The 16,540-nt window shown below is 44.5% G+C and overlaps 1 long non-coding RNA gene across 2 annotated transcripts in view; it reads right to left on the bottom strand.

The window, feature by feature from the left end:
* The window catches only part of LOC109507745 (uncharacterized), a 57,508-nt gene that overhangs the window by 1,626 nt on the left and 39,342 nt on the right, over nt 1-16,540 (bottom strand). The window contains exon 3 of one of the 2 annotated variants that reach the window (XR_002166523.1): nt 10,542-10,615. The exons of the other annotated variant lie outside the window; for it this stretch is intronic. This is a non-coding gene — a long non-coding RNA (uncharacterized LOC109507745). Of the gene's footprint in view, nt 1-10,541; nt 10,616-16,540 lie in introns of those variants that run through there. 2 annotated transcript variants of the gene reach the window in all.

The raw sequence follows: 16,540 nt of genomic DNA, 5'->3' as shown, positions 1-16,540 counted from the left end.
ATTCACACCCGAGATCTAATTGGGTCAAGTTTGGACTTTTTCACTTTGGGGTTTGCTCACTTTTGTTGCCAGCAATTTACCAAACGCCTACTTGTGGGTGTGGGAAACATTTTTCTGCCTGATTTTTTTTTTTCTTCTTCTTCAGAGGTCCTTATCACAGTGTGCGCCATACAGTAACGGAGTGACAGAGCAAACAACATTCGCTGATATGTGGTGTGACGACAGTATTAAAGGCGACCAGGCTTTACACAGACAAGATCAGGAGGAGGTGGAGGGCATCGGAACAGATAGCTGACTGCGGCACAGGCTGTAAATTCACAAGATTTATATCCCTTTGCGTGTTCCACAGCGGATCCTGGCGAGATAGCGAAAAAAAGAGGAGAGCGAAAATCACGGCTTCATGGTCACACGGAATTCTTACTGGTGTGTCACTGGATCAAGGCTGACAAGGAGACAAGATGGTTCCAGTCGGCATGAAGGGTTTTCAGCTGATTAACATGGCATAACTTTTGAACTCTTTTTTTTTTTTTAAAAACAGGAATGTAAAGTTTTCATTCGAGCGGGTTTGTAGAGTATAGAATATGGCTGTTGCAGTTTCTTTATATGTCAATTTGAAAATGTCATTAACTTTGCGTGGGTTTTTTTTTTCCCCCCTCACAGTAGACTAGCAAACCACAGCTCAACTGATTTATCACGCGGGCTTCTAGATGACGTTCAAACGAAAACATGAAACGAAACGCGTGGAAATAAAATGTTAGCCCCTGTGTTTATTAATGTCGCGGGAAGAGGAGGAGGAGGAGGAGGAGGCGGGGTTGGAAAGTGAAATGAGGCGTCATCTTTGGCGCCGCTCCTCTGCGTCGAGCTTCCGCAGCTGCTTCGGAATCACGAGTGCCACCATATTGCCTGCGCCGATTCATTTGTGGGAATGTGCCCTTGGCGTGAGCGAGGTTTAGTGAGGAACAAGTCTAATTTCCATCGTTGAGCAGCGGCATCTGATACCGAACGCTTGAATTGATATTACGGATAACAATGGCCTCTGTTGGCCTCAATAAGCCTCACGCTGCCCTTGGCTCCCTCTCTCCTCATCCCTCCTCTCCTCAGCTGCTCCTTCATAAAGCAGACTGCGAGTGCGCACACACACATACATATAAACTGTCATAATAATCACTTCCTAAAAGCAAACCCATCTCGTGAGGCTTTGCTGCAAATTGCTCTGAGCCACCCCCCAGAGGCTCTTCACTTAATTCTTTGTCATCTACTTCCTTAAAACATTCGAAACGAATGAACGTCTTGCTTTCGTTGACTCAATCGTCAGTTGCGCGGCCATTGCAATATTCGCCGGCGAATTAGTGCACTCTAAGACGATCCCCGGAGGATTTCAAAAATAATCGGAGTCGTTTTCTTCAGGAGGACATAACGGCGATTGTACTTGAGCGTTTAGTATGGTATGGCCGACGGCAAGATCACATCACACAAAACACCACTTGGTCTATTTAGCCATGATGCTCGAGGGGTTGGTGTTAGCGCACATGATTTTAAGTTCATATAAAAGCCACCTCGACAAGTCATCACTGGTCATCGATAAAAGGATCGAAAGTCAGGGCTGGACCGGCCATCTGAGCTGCAGGGCAGATCCCCGGTGGGGCCAGCAACTTTTGGAGGTTAATTTGTATTTTTCCTCCATTTCACTACATGAGAAAGGCCCACAGTTTAGCGACAGCAGCCCGTTGATCCATTTACAGGATAGCAAACCTAGAGAAGGGGCGGGGGGGGGGGGGGGGGGGGGGTGTGGGGGGGCCTAACTGTGTTGAGGTGAGCCAATCAATGGGCCCTGCGCAGCTTCCCTCTTGGAGGAAACGAAAGTCGGAGGGGGGGGGGGGGGGGGGGGGGTATGGAGTGTGTGTGTGTGCGCGCTTCAGCAGTTGCACCCAAACACCCTTGCTTTGCTTTTCCTCGTGACTGCACTTTAATCCCATAATTAAAGCTCAGGGCAGGCCATTTTAATGAAGGCTGGTCAGATTGATGAGTGTCCATATTTGGGCGGCTCTCGGAGTCGTTTATTTCAGTGTGCGGTTCTCCTCAACACCGGATTGCACCATCACTCAGCTCACAGTTTAGTTCTGGATATAGAAGTGCGTAGAAGAGCCAAGGCCTGCCACAAATAACGACGTCACCCAAAAAGTGTCTAATTGCCCCTCAGATGCCAAAGCACTGAATGAAGCTCCTTGATTCACTTCAACATAGCTCCTTTGTACCGAGACGCCACAAAATGGTAGCAAAGCATCACTTTTGTTTCAATGAAGCTCCTCAACACACTTTTCAACATAGTTCTTTGGAGATCATGAGGAAAAGCCCAACAGGGAAGAGTCGGATGGAGCAAAATGCCCTGCAAAGGCGCATGGCTGCATTGCCAAATGCAGTGGGAGCTGCGCACTAAATCTCACAGTTGAGACAGCATGCGGGAGCTAAAAGGAGACACATCCAGGAGTCATTAAGTCATAAAGAAAGAGCGATTCTCCAAAAAATTTGACTCGGGGCCAACGCTATTAGCGGATGATCGATGAGGCTATTCCATCGGGATCTTTACTCAATGTGGACAATATACGGTGTACACAGACACACACACCTTATCACCGTCGACTTTGGAACTAGCTCATCCTTCTATTTTGTATATGTGCCACAGATTGTCTTATTTCTTCCTGATACATTCTTACAGTCACACCGCAATCCTCACTCAGACCACCCGCCAATTTTGTTGGCTTGCCGACTCATTTTGATCGGCCTTTCTAAGGATGCGCGATCAGTGCAGCGACTGTTACGGAAAGTGACCTGCTGTATTACCTTCAATCAAACTTGCATCGTCATCCATCCATTACTCGCCTGGACGACAAATTGGAAAAAAACGGAGATATTCTCGCTTGCACGTCGAGAAAATATGCGCTATCAAGTTTGTTTCAGTCAGATCGTAGCGGCGACTGCGCAAAGGCAAAAGACTTCGGCAAGTGCAGGTGCCTGCACGTCGTACATAATTTAAGTATTATCAAGGTTCAGTTGCTGTGCGTTAATGACACAATAACTTGGCGCCCCAATGTGCACGGAGGTGATAAAGGCCGCATGAAGCCTCAATGCCCCCCCTCACCCCCATCCCCCCTCATTATCGCTTCATCCTGGCCTCATCCCTCTCCTCGCCGCGGCGCGTCAACAAAGTCCCATCAATGTCAGTCGGAGACACGCACGCAGGGCGAACTTGCGGTGGGGCTAGGAGAGACTCGGCAGTGCTCGGCAACATGACAGTCGCTCACTTCTAGTGGTTTGGGAAAGTTTACACACCCCTTTTCGAAATGCCAGGCTTTTGCGATTTGAAGAAGAAGAAGAAAAAAAAAATGGGACCAAGATACATTTCAAAACCTTTCCCACAATTATGCCGGAATGTAATTACGCCAACTATAACTTTTGGAATTACGGCCAAAAAAAACGTTCAATGTTGGTTTCACATTTTCCAACATGCATTTGGATTTTTATTAATTTTTTTCTTTGTAAGATATGGCCTCTGTCTTGCCAACCTCCCACGAAGACAAAATATACAAAAGACGATGTGAGATTGTTGAATCATGTGCTAAACAGCCAGCATTTGCCAGAAATCCCTGCAGTGACGTACAGCACATTGCATCTCTGTCAATGAAAAAGTCAAGGTGAGATTTATCAAATCGGGTCAGGAATCTGATTGTCTTGCAGCAAATGCTACGACATACAATTTCCAACACTTATGAGCCAAAAACAATCTGTTAAAAGGCTTATGTACCTTTTCCCAACTAATTTTTGTGTATTAAAATTGGACTGACAGTATCGCATTCAGAGTTGACTAATAATCATTTGTATCCAAAAGACTAAAACCAAGACTAAAGCCAAGAGGAATAAAATTGCCACGTGGCAGCCACCGCATCGGATTGACAAACAGGAGGATGAACACCGATCAGTGACGATGGCTGTTTGTTATTTCATGGAAGCTGTGCTCGCTTATCTGCGCCGCCAATTTCAAAGCGACACATGGCTTCACAGCGGGCGCGCTCACGACACACACACACAAACACCGAGCAGCGAACCGGCTAAAAGGCCACCTCAAATGCAAAAGGCAAAAAAGGTTGCCTTCGTGACCTCGACGCTACAAGATATTCGTTGATAGTCACGCCCATCAAAAAGGTCAAAACATTGTCCTGACATTCTGCAAACATCTGGGCCCCGGAACCCCTTACCTGTTTTGGGAAATAGGTTTTCGAAAACCGAGAAGATCTAACCGGACGGGAGCGCAGTCTGTTGCCGGAATGGAGTCGTGATGTGGAGTTTCCACGAGATTGCGAGTGGTTTGACCTTTCAGCACCAGCGTCGACGTGAGGGACTTTCTCTCCCCCCCCCCCACCCACCCACAGGGTGAAAAGAAGAAAAGGTGTTTCAGCCGTTTCGTTGGCCTCTCTGGGAGCTGGATTGAATGGAGAGCGAGTCAAAGAGGTGCTACTGTTGCTTTTCCACTTTCTTTCGCAAATGCCAAGCAAAAAAAAAAAAAAAAACAGCGCCAGTGTTGGACTGGCCTGACCCGAATCCATTTGCAAACCACGGTTGGAAAACATTCCTTTATGCTTAGAAATGAATAGTTCTCACCACGCAGCTAAAGTGGATTTGAAAAGATAAAATGTTCGTGTTAAATGTCAGTAGTTTATGAAAAAAAAAAAAAAAAAACTGGGAAGAATGTGCCGTGTCGGCTTTGCAAAAAAGCACTCACAATCTGTTAAATTGAAAGGGGCTTCTCTCATTAAAAAAAAAACCTTAAAAATAAAAACTCAGTCACATTATCATTTGGATTTAGGTCTCATGAGAAGATGTCCACTGTCGTCACCGCTGTCCCTGAAAGGGTTAAAAATAAATTTGGGGCGGGTTGATGTTGAGAGTGGCACCCAGAGGACCTCTGTGCTAATGCGGCAAATGAGTTAACCTCCACAACAGTGAGATGCACTCAAATATTATCTGCGTAGTTCTTTCCCAATAAACCCATTTGCAAGAACAGTCTATTCCAAGGGGGCGCTGACCCCCTCCCCTGCTGTACATTTAAATTTTGTGGCTATAAAGGGAATGGGATAATGTATACACACTTATTACTGGGTGATATGAAGCTTGAAACGTCTGCATTTATGTGCTCATCATCTCGTGGTGTTGTTTTTTTTTTTCATGCTGAAATTTATTTTTGTAACAAGAGAGTCGGCCCAAGATATGACCGGCAAAATCAAAACCTTGGCGCGGCCTCATAACCAACATCATAAACAATGCCTGCGTGCCGATTTGCAAACACGAGCCAAAGTAACAACGCGAGGCGGACGTTTGCGTTCCACATGGGCCACGTTTTTGCAGGACATTGATTTCGCCCGACGCAAAACCCTTCCTATCTGATTTCCCTCAAGACGACACAGATTAAAGGCCCTCGTGCTCATCTTGTACATATTGACCTGCCACCCCTTAATAATTCAGCACACACTCAACACTGTAACCCGCAGCCGATGTCAATCATCCCGGCAGGGGAAAAAAAAAATTCCTTTGTTTACATTCTAACTCGCTCTTCAAAAGCCCGACAAGTTTTTCTGGTTCCCACTCTATCCATTCGAGGAATTTTTTTTATGATAATCCCTGACATCCTGTTCATTTTTCCACGCGCGCATAATATGTTCCAAGACAGGAATATCCGCATAATAATCGTCTGCATCGAATTATGGATTACAGATGTTTTTTAAAATGTATCAACAGCCTGTCAGACAAAGACAAATCATGGTTTGGTGTCACGGCGAAAGGGGCAAAGGGCATTTAAAAAAAATATAAACATTTTACAGCTAGCCTGTTTTTGAAGGGACAGACTTGTTTTGCTCATTTGCGATTCCCCAATGAGTCTTCATAGAGTAACAGGTGAAATGTTTCATATGTGCAAATGCGGTGGTGACACAGACAGTTCCAAGACTGTTTCAAACTGTTTTATTAAAATGCATTTCTGGTTTGTGCTTTTTCCATTTCACCGTACCCCATTTGGCGAAACATCAAAACAGTCACGACGTTCTTCAGACTTGGGACAACTTTTCACCGACTGCTGTTCCTTTTCCCTTGCTCCCCCCCCCCTCTAAGAACAGGCCGTGCTTTTGAGCGCGCAAAGACAAACGTTGCATTGTGAAGCCGCCGCGCTTGCCAGGTCAGGTGGCGGGAGCCTTCAGTCACGTCATACCGATGACGAAGGCTAAAACGACACAAAAGGGGACAGCTTGGAGGCAAAATGGCGTTCGTCGTCAATTATCGACTCATACCTTTAAAAGCGGCTCAATTCGAGATGAAACGCTGGTTTAGCTGCAAATTTCCTACCGCTGACACTTCTCACACCATATTATGTGTTAAATGGGATTTTATACGGGCAGTGGGGATCCAAGGTATTGAATAAATAAATAAATATTTCAAAAACTGAATATGGCTAATAACTCATCTTATTTGAGCTCATCTTTCAGACATTGCTTTCAGATGTTTTTTTGGGGTTTTTTTTTGGATGTCCACTTTAAATGAAAGGAAACTGAAGGGGAAACAATCCAGCGGCTTTTAAATGGATCACGCTGAGAAAAATTAAATTGGATAAGCAGTCGTTGGTGATTCAATCTGACGATTGATCCCTGGCCAGGGGCTGCAGGGCTGCTGCGGTGTCCAGCGTGAGATTGATTTGTGAAACTAACCCCCCCTCCCCCCCAAAAAAAAGCACGATGTATTTGTTGCATCCATTCAGCTAACTTTCACTAATACAGTATACTTTGCTGTTTTATGGATTTTTTTTCCACGCCGTTTTAACAGAACGTGGACAAATGGATTAAAAAATATATTTTTTTTGTCTTTATACTTTTCAAATAAAGAAACCTCATTTGACATCAAACGGCCCCGAGTTTGCATTTAAATTGTACAATTGATGTTTGCTACGCGTTTGAAAGATTGTGGCAGAGAGAGATCACGATAGCATGCATGAAATGTCCCCGTCATTACCGGCCACCAACACATCTGACAGCCCCCCCCACCCCACCACCACCACCACCACAAAATAGCTATAGTTGACCTATCTGAGCAGCGGCAGATTACAATGTTAATGAAGCCCTTTGAAGACGCTGGCGGCATCTGTCACGATATGCCTTCAAGCAGGGATGGGCAAAGGATATCCGGCCTGCTCATTTATTTTATACAAAGTCAGCCCAAGTCATAGTTTTTGCATTCATTCGAGCCGTGTCCCCCCCCCCCCCTAAAATTGTACTGCACAGAGAACCATGTCAACAGATGAGAGTTGACCTCGCGTTAGCATTTACTTTCGCATTGCGCTCCGCGCATCCAATTGAATGACTTCTTTTCATTGCGCGGAGGAAAAAATTGGGCTCGGTGTCGCCTTGACGCTCGCTGTTCGATTGCTATGCTGTCTGATTAAGAAAGGGATGAGAAATTGCCCTCGCTTTGTGCTGCCTCACAAAGTGGCAAATCATCCTGCTTGCATTTTTTGCAACCAAAAGGTGAGAATTTGATTTTTTCGGGGGGGTGAAAAGAACCCAAAACTATACGTCGGAAGGGGCCCTTAGCGTGTTGCTGCCAATAGCTGCTTCCTTACTTTTTACTCTTTCCTCGTCTTGTAAAAAAAAGGCCAAAGAAGAAACGAGAAAGACGGAATGGTTGGAAAAAAAAAAAAAATCGCAAGTGAAGCGTTTGGGCAAAATTGGAGCCTTTGGCCAACAGTGGAAAATATGTAATCCTGAAAGAGGAGCGGAACACAGAGGCAGAAGACAAGAAGGGATGAATATAATCATCTGGCGCTAAGAAGACACATTTGAGCGCCGCTGGACCTTGACAATGATGAGCGCAACTTCATTCCGGTAGACGATACAATAGAGCCGAGAGAGAGAACGGCTAGCGGAATGTCTCTCCATCATCCTCATCATTAACGCCGACACGCACTGAGAGCGTAGTGACTTTATTCATGTTCTGATCGCGGCCATATGTGCGAGAACAGCATCACTGCACGTTCTAAGCATTCAATCATTTGCATTGGAAAAAAAAATAGGATACGTAACCAGGTCAATCTCATTTCCTCGGGCACAATCCGGTCGCTCGTTGGAATTTCACTCTGAACACACGCGTATCATCTATCTCACGTTTTCTTACCAAACGGGTTGTGGGTGACTCATGTGAGATGACAATTCTGCCTGCTTGAAGATCTTATTCACCAAAAATAAAAAACAAAAACAACCAAAAAACATGGAAGCCAAATGAATGATACTAATCATATTCCAGTCATGTTAAAATCAGCATGAATATTTTCTGTGCATCACACAATTCCAGTTCATATAAATTATTTTTTAACTTCCCCATACAAGATCTTGGCTTGAAAATATGTACGAAAAAAAACAAAAAAAATCAAAAGGACAGATCTACTACTCAGCTGATGTAACCTAAACTTTACCAGCAAAAAATGTTGGCAGTGAGAACAAAACCGGGAGACCTCGAGTTCTTTGATTAACTATCTGGAACAATTGCTTGATCAGCGCGCGTCTTCTCTCCAAAATGAAAATATACCTGCAGCGCCATTAGGGGAGAAGCTCCTGACTGATACCCCAAATGTTCCTCAATTTCACAAAAAAGCGTCACTCAATGGCTTCTCCAACACGAGAAATACAATCTCTCATTTATCTCACTGTGCTCTCATTAAGTGTGCTAGGCTTTAAAGACGCTCCCAGGAGCCCTAATAGCTGCAATTAGCGTGCGCACGCACGCACACACACACACAATGTGGGTTGTGCGCTTGTCAAAGGGAATTGTAGCCCTGCAGCGTTGAGTGAGAATAAGACAGAGGGAAGCATGAGGAGGCAGCCATTCTAGTGCCTCTACTAATAATGCTGGGCTGTGAGTGTCAGGCTCAATTTCATTGGCTGTCGGGATGAGCACCGCGAGGCCTGGGTGAGCACGGAGCGGAGGGGGCTGCACACGAGAGGGAAGGACAAACTTCCTATAAATTAAGGTCTGTTTTAATAAAGGAGGCTTGAAAGTACCTCCATTAGTGGCTCTTAAGCCACTTTATCCATTTAAATGGAACTTGGCCCCTTTAGCGGATAAACAATAGTTTTGTGAAGACCGCCGGTACAGATTTTCCATCTTTGTGTGTGTGTGACGGACTGTAATTGAATAACCAAGTAAAAAATATCAACTCACACCCACACACCAGGCAATTGACCCAGGCACATCTAACCAGCAACGGAAAAACTGACGACTGCAGGGATGTGCAGTGCAATGAGGCAAGGGGGCAGAAGCCTCACCTGCATGTGGAAATAAATGTAAAAAAAAGATGACATCAAATTATTTTACTTTAAATTTACTGTTTAAATACATAGATAAGATGGGAAGTGTGGCAACGAGCAGCCAGCCTCACCTCAGATTGTGCAATTCGTCACCTAGCAAAACTAGTGCTCAACGATAAACAACTCAGGAAAACGAGGGGGGTGGGGTGACGCGGAAAACAGGACAAGGCGTTTAATTGCTTTCACAATCCGAGTCGCCGTATTGCCAAACACAAGCACGAGAAGGAAGCGAGTCAGTCACCTTCCGCGGACCACTCTTATTATCTGCCCTTGCTGTCTCAGAGCGGCGAGTTCAATCCCTGCGGCGCGGCCCCCCCTCACGCAGAGCCGAGAGACAGACAGATCATCTGACAAAGCGGATGGAGACGCGCAATGCATCCAAGCATGCAGGTAGACGGAGAGCGAGGGCAGGTAGACAGGCAGAGGTGGGCATGGCAGCTTTTGTACAGGCACCCCCACCCCCACCCCCACCCCATGTCCCCAGGCAGCTCCAGATATTGCTGCTTCACTGAACAGCATAATAACAGTCTCTTCTTCTTCTTCTACTCCTACTTTTTTTTTCCTTCTTCACAGGGACTGGTGAAAAGCCACTCAGGATTGTTCTTTGTTTGCGAAAAGGAACTTTATGTCTGAAAGGTACTTGGAAATCATTTCTTCTCAAGAATACACTAAAGGATAGAGATGTATATCTCTAGCTATATTTATCCAGACGCACATTCTATGTAAACATCGGCAATTTGGCCGCAGGGCTTGAAGGAGAGGGAGGAGTGGTCTGTGTGGAGGGTTTTTAAGTAAACAGCTCGGGGGTCAGGAACCTGCGGGTTATCCGCATGGAGCCAAACTCGCAAACAACGTTCGGCGCCTTTATTTGAACAGAGCGTGTGATTGAGAGATGAAAGAGCCGCAGCAACCTCGACGGGGGACCAGTGGAAGTCACACCTTTGCTTCCATTTCAAATATTTCCTCTTCAGATGTACTCGCAGTCTGTTCTTAAGTATAATTCAGATGCATGTGTGTAAAAAAAAAAAAAAAAACTGCTAAAAGTAGAAGTAGAAGATTCAACTCTTGTACAGATGCAAAAGTTTAAAAAAACAATTAATTGACGGCGCTATCAATTTGAATTTGATTAAATGCTCACCCCTGTTAGTTCGTCCACACAAACGCGCACAAACGTAGTCCATTTCTCCCCCGCAGTCAGCCACTCTCCTTTCGTGATCCTGATAATTCAAGAGGAAATGAAATCATCTGGAGCAACCATGCAGACTGTAAAGTGTGATGGTATGTTTTATTTGCTCTGATTGGAAGCCAATTAAGCAGGTAATGGACGGGCAGCCTATCATCCGAAGCTAATTATCTGAGCAGTTACATTACTGTGATTGGAGTTTTGGGTTCACACTAAAAACAACACCAAAAAAATAAATAAATAAAAGTATCCTGGAAATTAGTCCCTGTTCAAAAGTTTTCTTTTCACCTCACGTTTGGATGTTGGTCTTAAACCTGCAATCATGCAAATCTCCAGAAGCTCAAAATGAGACTGAGCGGCCACGCCCACACCGACAGTCACGAGGCCACGCCCACACCGATATGTCGTCCCTTCCGGCTTGTGTCAGCAAATTACTGTTTTGATATGTTTCTCAGACAATACTAGGCTATTTTTTTCAGAAAAAAACAATGGTGGCCTTTTTTTTTGTGTGCATATAAGAGTAGATTGCCTTGTGAGATTTGTCATGGAACAAATTAAAACATGTTAGTCAAGGTACCGCCGTATGCGGAAAATGTGGAATAAATTCATTGTCATCATATATGGAGGCTATTGTGTTTTAGAACGCTATAGTCAGCCTCAAACTTTTAATACAGTATTCGCTAATGTGCTGCTTCAGCAGATTGTGCGGAAAAGATAACCTCCGTCTCATGCAGCAATGTACTCAGCAGCAGCAGCCCCCCCACCTCCAACCCTTCTCGTTTGGGAGGGGACCCCAAAAGACAAGAAAGCAATTATTTCTCTACCTCTGCTCTCATTTTCAGGTAGGCCACTCTCTCTCTCTCTCTCTCTCGCTCTCTCCCTCTCAATCCCACACCAATGAGACATGAAGGAAGAGGAGACGAGCTGCAGGCGTTGACGGCCACTGTTTGACGCGTTCAAGCACAGCTTGGAAAAAACTGTTTTATAACATCTTAAAAAAATTATAATAAAATAAAAACAGCGAATCAATTGTATTACTGGCTTTAAACATGTGGGGGCAGAATGCACAGATTCCACTCCTCTCATCTCATCAGTACGGCACTCATGAGTGATTCTTTGCAGAGGATAAAGAATATATGCTTGAGTGCTGTTACCTTGCAATTGTACATGAAGTTGTAGCGTTCGTGATCAATCCAATGCTTAAGAGGCTATCGCACCGCAACATGCATGTGAAATATCATTTGCCTTAAGACAGCAAATTGCCAAATCTCCGCAATAGAACTCCCGAATTAAGAGATACTTTACTTATTTCATTCCTGCTTCCGCATTTCTCGAGTTCTTGAATCACCTTATAAATTTTGCCATTTCAATTTATTCCATTCTGCCGCATTTCAGTTCAGCTCATCAGCATTTACACCCAATTTGGGAATGTTATTTATTTACTCTTTTGGATTATTGCGTCCCGGTTTCAGGCTAGTTTAGTTGTCCTTTATAGGTCTGCGCATGCGTTTTGTTTCAGTGAATTAACCGTGATTTCTTTTATGGCCACGATCAAATTGGAATAGGGCACTTAGACCCGCAGCGTAAATCCAGCCTAAATGGTGGCCAGTGACATTTGAGCATATCTCAACGTCATAAACAATCGCTTCTTGTGTTCTCGCTTCCAAAAGCTGGCAAAACCTCGCACGTGTTTACTTGTTTTTTTCTTCCTTTGTGAGTGCAGCAAGCTTGAGCTAGAAAAAAGAAGAAAAAAAAAGGGCCAACTGGTTGATGCCGTTGCAAAGAATTTCAATTTTGCCAATACAAAAGCATTTATCTGGAGTTTTCCGGGGGCATACAGATACAAGATATCACACGCTTGTGTATGTAACGTGATCTGATTGTCATATCTGCTGCTACATTCTGCTGAGGGAGATTTCATGAGTGCTCGGAGAGAGCTGAACACATGACTTAAATGAAAATAATAGTTTTTGTTGTTTGTTTTTTCTTAAAGCATCTGGCTCATCTCACTCCCATCCCTCTCTGCCATCGTCTTGCAATCTCTGCCCCCTCTCCTTTTTTTTTCTGATTGATACACTCATTTCGTGAAGATTTCACGCTTGACGAATCCCAAATGGCTCTGTTCTCACGACAAACAGATCAATTTTTATACACTTCGAAGAGTGCCTGTCTTGAAAATTGTTTGACCGACCATCTTCGAGACACTTTGGAGTTTCGATATTATTGAGGACTGTAACACGGGTTAATACAATGGGATTGACATTCGATCAGCCTTCTTTGACCATAAGTGTTGGCTTTGGAGCAAACGACAGCTGTCCTTGAACCATCCATCCATTTTTCAACGGCACGGCGCCAGCGGCTGTCGCGGATGACTTTTGGGCGAGAGACGCATACAGTCAGTCTGCTGTCGGGTTTTCGATTAGCCTACAATGCATATTTTGGGATGTGGGAGGGATCAGGTGAGAACCCACACAAGCGCATTGACAACAAAAACCTTGAAAAACATGAAGGACAGTGCCAAAAATTCGAATCTCAAGACCTCCGAACTCCAAGATAAACCTGCTTCTAATGTCTCTTATGACACCGAGCGACATCGATATCTGCAAAAGATGAGCTTTCGAATTGATTTTGCAGCAGCAGAGATGCGCGTGCGGGAGAAATGGGCCCAAAAGTCAGGCGATTGTGAATGTTTCGTCAGAATCGATCGGTTTTTATGCGGAGACGTGGGAAAAGTGGTATCAGGTGAAAAAATGGCTCAGGCCACTCCAGTCAGAGATGAGATCCCGATGACCTTGCAATAGTGCGGAAGGACGATTGTCGCCATGGTAACAGGAAAAAAAAGTGATCGTCGGAAATGAGCTGCAAACGTCTGACAACTGTATTTTGAATCTGAGCTTCGGCTTCATAGATGCCCCCTTGCAGTGTATATCGGTCCTACCAAATTCACTAAGTGTTAAAAACACACACACGCACACGGAAGTCAATGTAGAAGCTTTTGCTCGACTATACAACCATCAAAGAAACTGATTACAATAGCAGTTTCGTGGCGTAAAATTCAGAGCAACGTTACTGTCCTCAAATTGTTTATGTCTTCTCCTCCCACAGTGCAAACGGAACAAAAAGTCAGCCATTTTGGTTTGAGGCAGCCATCTTGGCTGAATTCCAGCATTTGAAAATCCACCAGCAAAACTCCGATTTGAAGCAGCTACCATCGCATCAGACATGTGACATCACTACCTCCTTTGGTGGAGGTAATTAGAAGTTAGTCATAAAGTGACTGCTGTGCGTGGGATGCGCAATAACAACAGCGAAATGTGTCATTAAAAGATATCCGCGAGGCTTCGCCTTCATTTGTGTCCCGCAGTGACCGCAGGTGGCGTGCGGTCAAGCGTGGTGGCGCCAGATGACAACGATCCCGTTACGTCTTTGCGATTGTGTGGAAAGGTGCGGGAGGACGTGGTACAAAACGGCTGTAAAAAAACACAGCGGTTTTACACATCAACCAACAAATCTGACGCACGTGCAGCAGCATTTGCCAAGAATCTTCCCAATGGTCATTGCTAGCAGGATCATTCCACACAAAAATACAACCATCCTCCATACCCCGATTTTTTTTTTTTACACATCTCACTTTTATTCCAATGAATGAGGAAAGAGATGCAAGCTGCAGACCCCTGATCTTGTAATTTAAGGATAATTTTTTTTTTTTTAACTTAGACTTGTTCGTGCTTGATTGTGAGTACGATCGGCAATGTTCTGGATATGTGCAAATTTTATTTCATGAAACCCTGACAGCCACCCCACTGAAAAAAAATTCTAGCTACGCCCCTGGTGGGGAAAAGGAGGATGACAACATGCCCGTCCTTTCTGCCTACCTCCAGAATATTTAACCAAATGGGTTAAAATAATTTATATTGATCCAGTGATATAATAAAAGTCCAACAAAAATCAAGATTTAAAATTCTAACCACCGACTATTTTGAAAAATACTTTCACTTCCAATACGTGAGCACATGAAAAGGTATTCGACAAAAGACGATGCAGGCCGATAGGCTTGTGTCGTTTCAAGGACGAGCTTCGAGGTACAATTGGAAGAGCCTGGTTTGAGGAGGGCCGGGGCGGAGCCAAATGGGCGGTTGGCGGATATAAAAATGAAGGGATGAAAGCAAAGCATGATGGGAATGAAAGAAGAAGAGACAGGCGTCTTAACGCCGACTGGTCTTCAAACATTTACTTTCGCATGCCTAAGTTGGGTCGTGGGCGGGTGGGAGGAGTGGGGGGGGCAGCTTCTATTACAGCAGTCTTTAATGGCTGTGTCACAGTCTATTAACCGCATTCATCTTTGCCTCTAATATACAGCGGCGTTGAACAAAGACAGATGAGTTGTGCTCTCACTATTCCCACACGCCGGACAAGGTGGAGGGCATGCGTCTTTTTTTTGGGGCTACTCAGCACTAACAAGCCAAGCAGACATTGTAAAATAATGCACCAAAACATACATGGCAACACATTCATCTTGCTGTCCCGTACGTTAAAGGAGGAAGTGATGGGGGGCAGGCAGCATCGCAGGCAGATGTGAAAGAAAGCGAGGCGGTGATAAGTCATATCAGCATCACGACAGTTATGCAATATAAACACAGCCGCCTATGTGTGCATATGGTATATTGCGCACACACTGTTTGCATTTCTTCTCGGTTGTTCCTGGTGCACTTGTTGTTAGGCAAATTTTGTGGAACAGAATAATTGTGCCCCAAATGAACAGGACGCTTGGCAGAAAACACAAAGAAAACACATTTTAGAGACACATCATATGACCAACACCGCACGGCAAACTTTTTGACAAGTCCTAATTCAAAGAAGAACATTTGAGCCGACGTTCCCCGAGTCGCATTTCACCGAGAAGCAAAGACGTGGTGTACCCTTGAAAATAATATGTTTTTCACATTTCTCTGTAATAGCACACCCTGTACAAAAGGTGAAAGAGAAAAAAAAAAAAAATGAAGAAGCAAAAGGCGGATTCGTTGATTCTTTCCAGTGTCACGAATAACATCAGCTTGCACTTGAGGCTTTTAAAAATGAAAGTTTCGAACAAATGGTATGACAGTGTTCATCCGAAACCCATGGGCAGTATTAAATTGGATCGTCGAGACAATGTTTCGTCACTATATTCATGTCCCTCATATTTTTGTAATTACAGATAAATCATGTTCCCCATATATAAAAAGACATAAAAAAGACAAACATTGAAGTACCAAGTCAGCTAGTGTCCTCAACCCTTTCATGCACCGATAATGACAACCTGTAACCTGATAACGTGATAAGCTCTCCACTGGAGTGGGAGGAAACCGCAGGGTACCCGCAGAAAACCCACGCAGGCACGGGGGAGAACATGCGAACTCCACGTAGGAGGGCCGGAGCTGGAATCGAACCCTGCGCCTCTGCACTGTGAGGCTGACGCACACCTGACACATCTACTGAAGCAATTTTGCCACCATTGTTCCACTTGGTGGTTGCCGTGGTTACCTTACCCTGCTGATGTTCCTGCAGTCATTCAGACACATATGAAGAGTCTATTTACTGCCTTCAGTAACTATATATTTTTTCTTATGTCGCTCATTTCACACCAACGCCGGCGTAACAAATGCGCATGCTCCGACTGGAAAACACAAACCAAAACAGAGTCAGTAACTATATATTTTTTCTTATGTCGCTCATTTCACCGCAACGCCGGTGTACAAATGCGCATGCTCCGACTGGAAAACACAAACCCAAACAGAGTCGATTCTGACACCGTTTGCCGCTTTTTGTGATCAATATTAGAGCTTTTAGTATTTTTTTTTCCCCTCCCGTCTCCAATCCATAAAGCGCGAGAAAACAAAAGGACCATTTCAGCTTTGTGCCAGCAACCCCATTAGGCTCTTCTAATTCATTCATTCAGTCAATTTTTTTTTTTTTTTTT

This window comes from Hippocampus comes, unplaced genomic scaffold (assembly GCF_001891065.2).
Source record: "Hippocampus comes isolate QL1 unplaced genomic scaffold, H_comes_QL1_v1.1 scaffold17, whole genome shotgun sequence".
NCBI lineage: Eukaryota > Metazoa > Chordata > Actinopteri > Syngnathiformes > Syngnathidae > Hippocampus > Hippocampus comes.
This window is presented reverse-complemented; position numbering and strand designations above follow the sequence as displayed.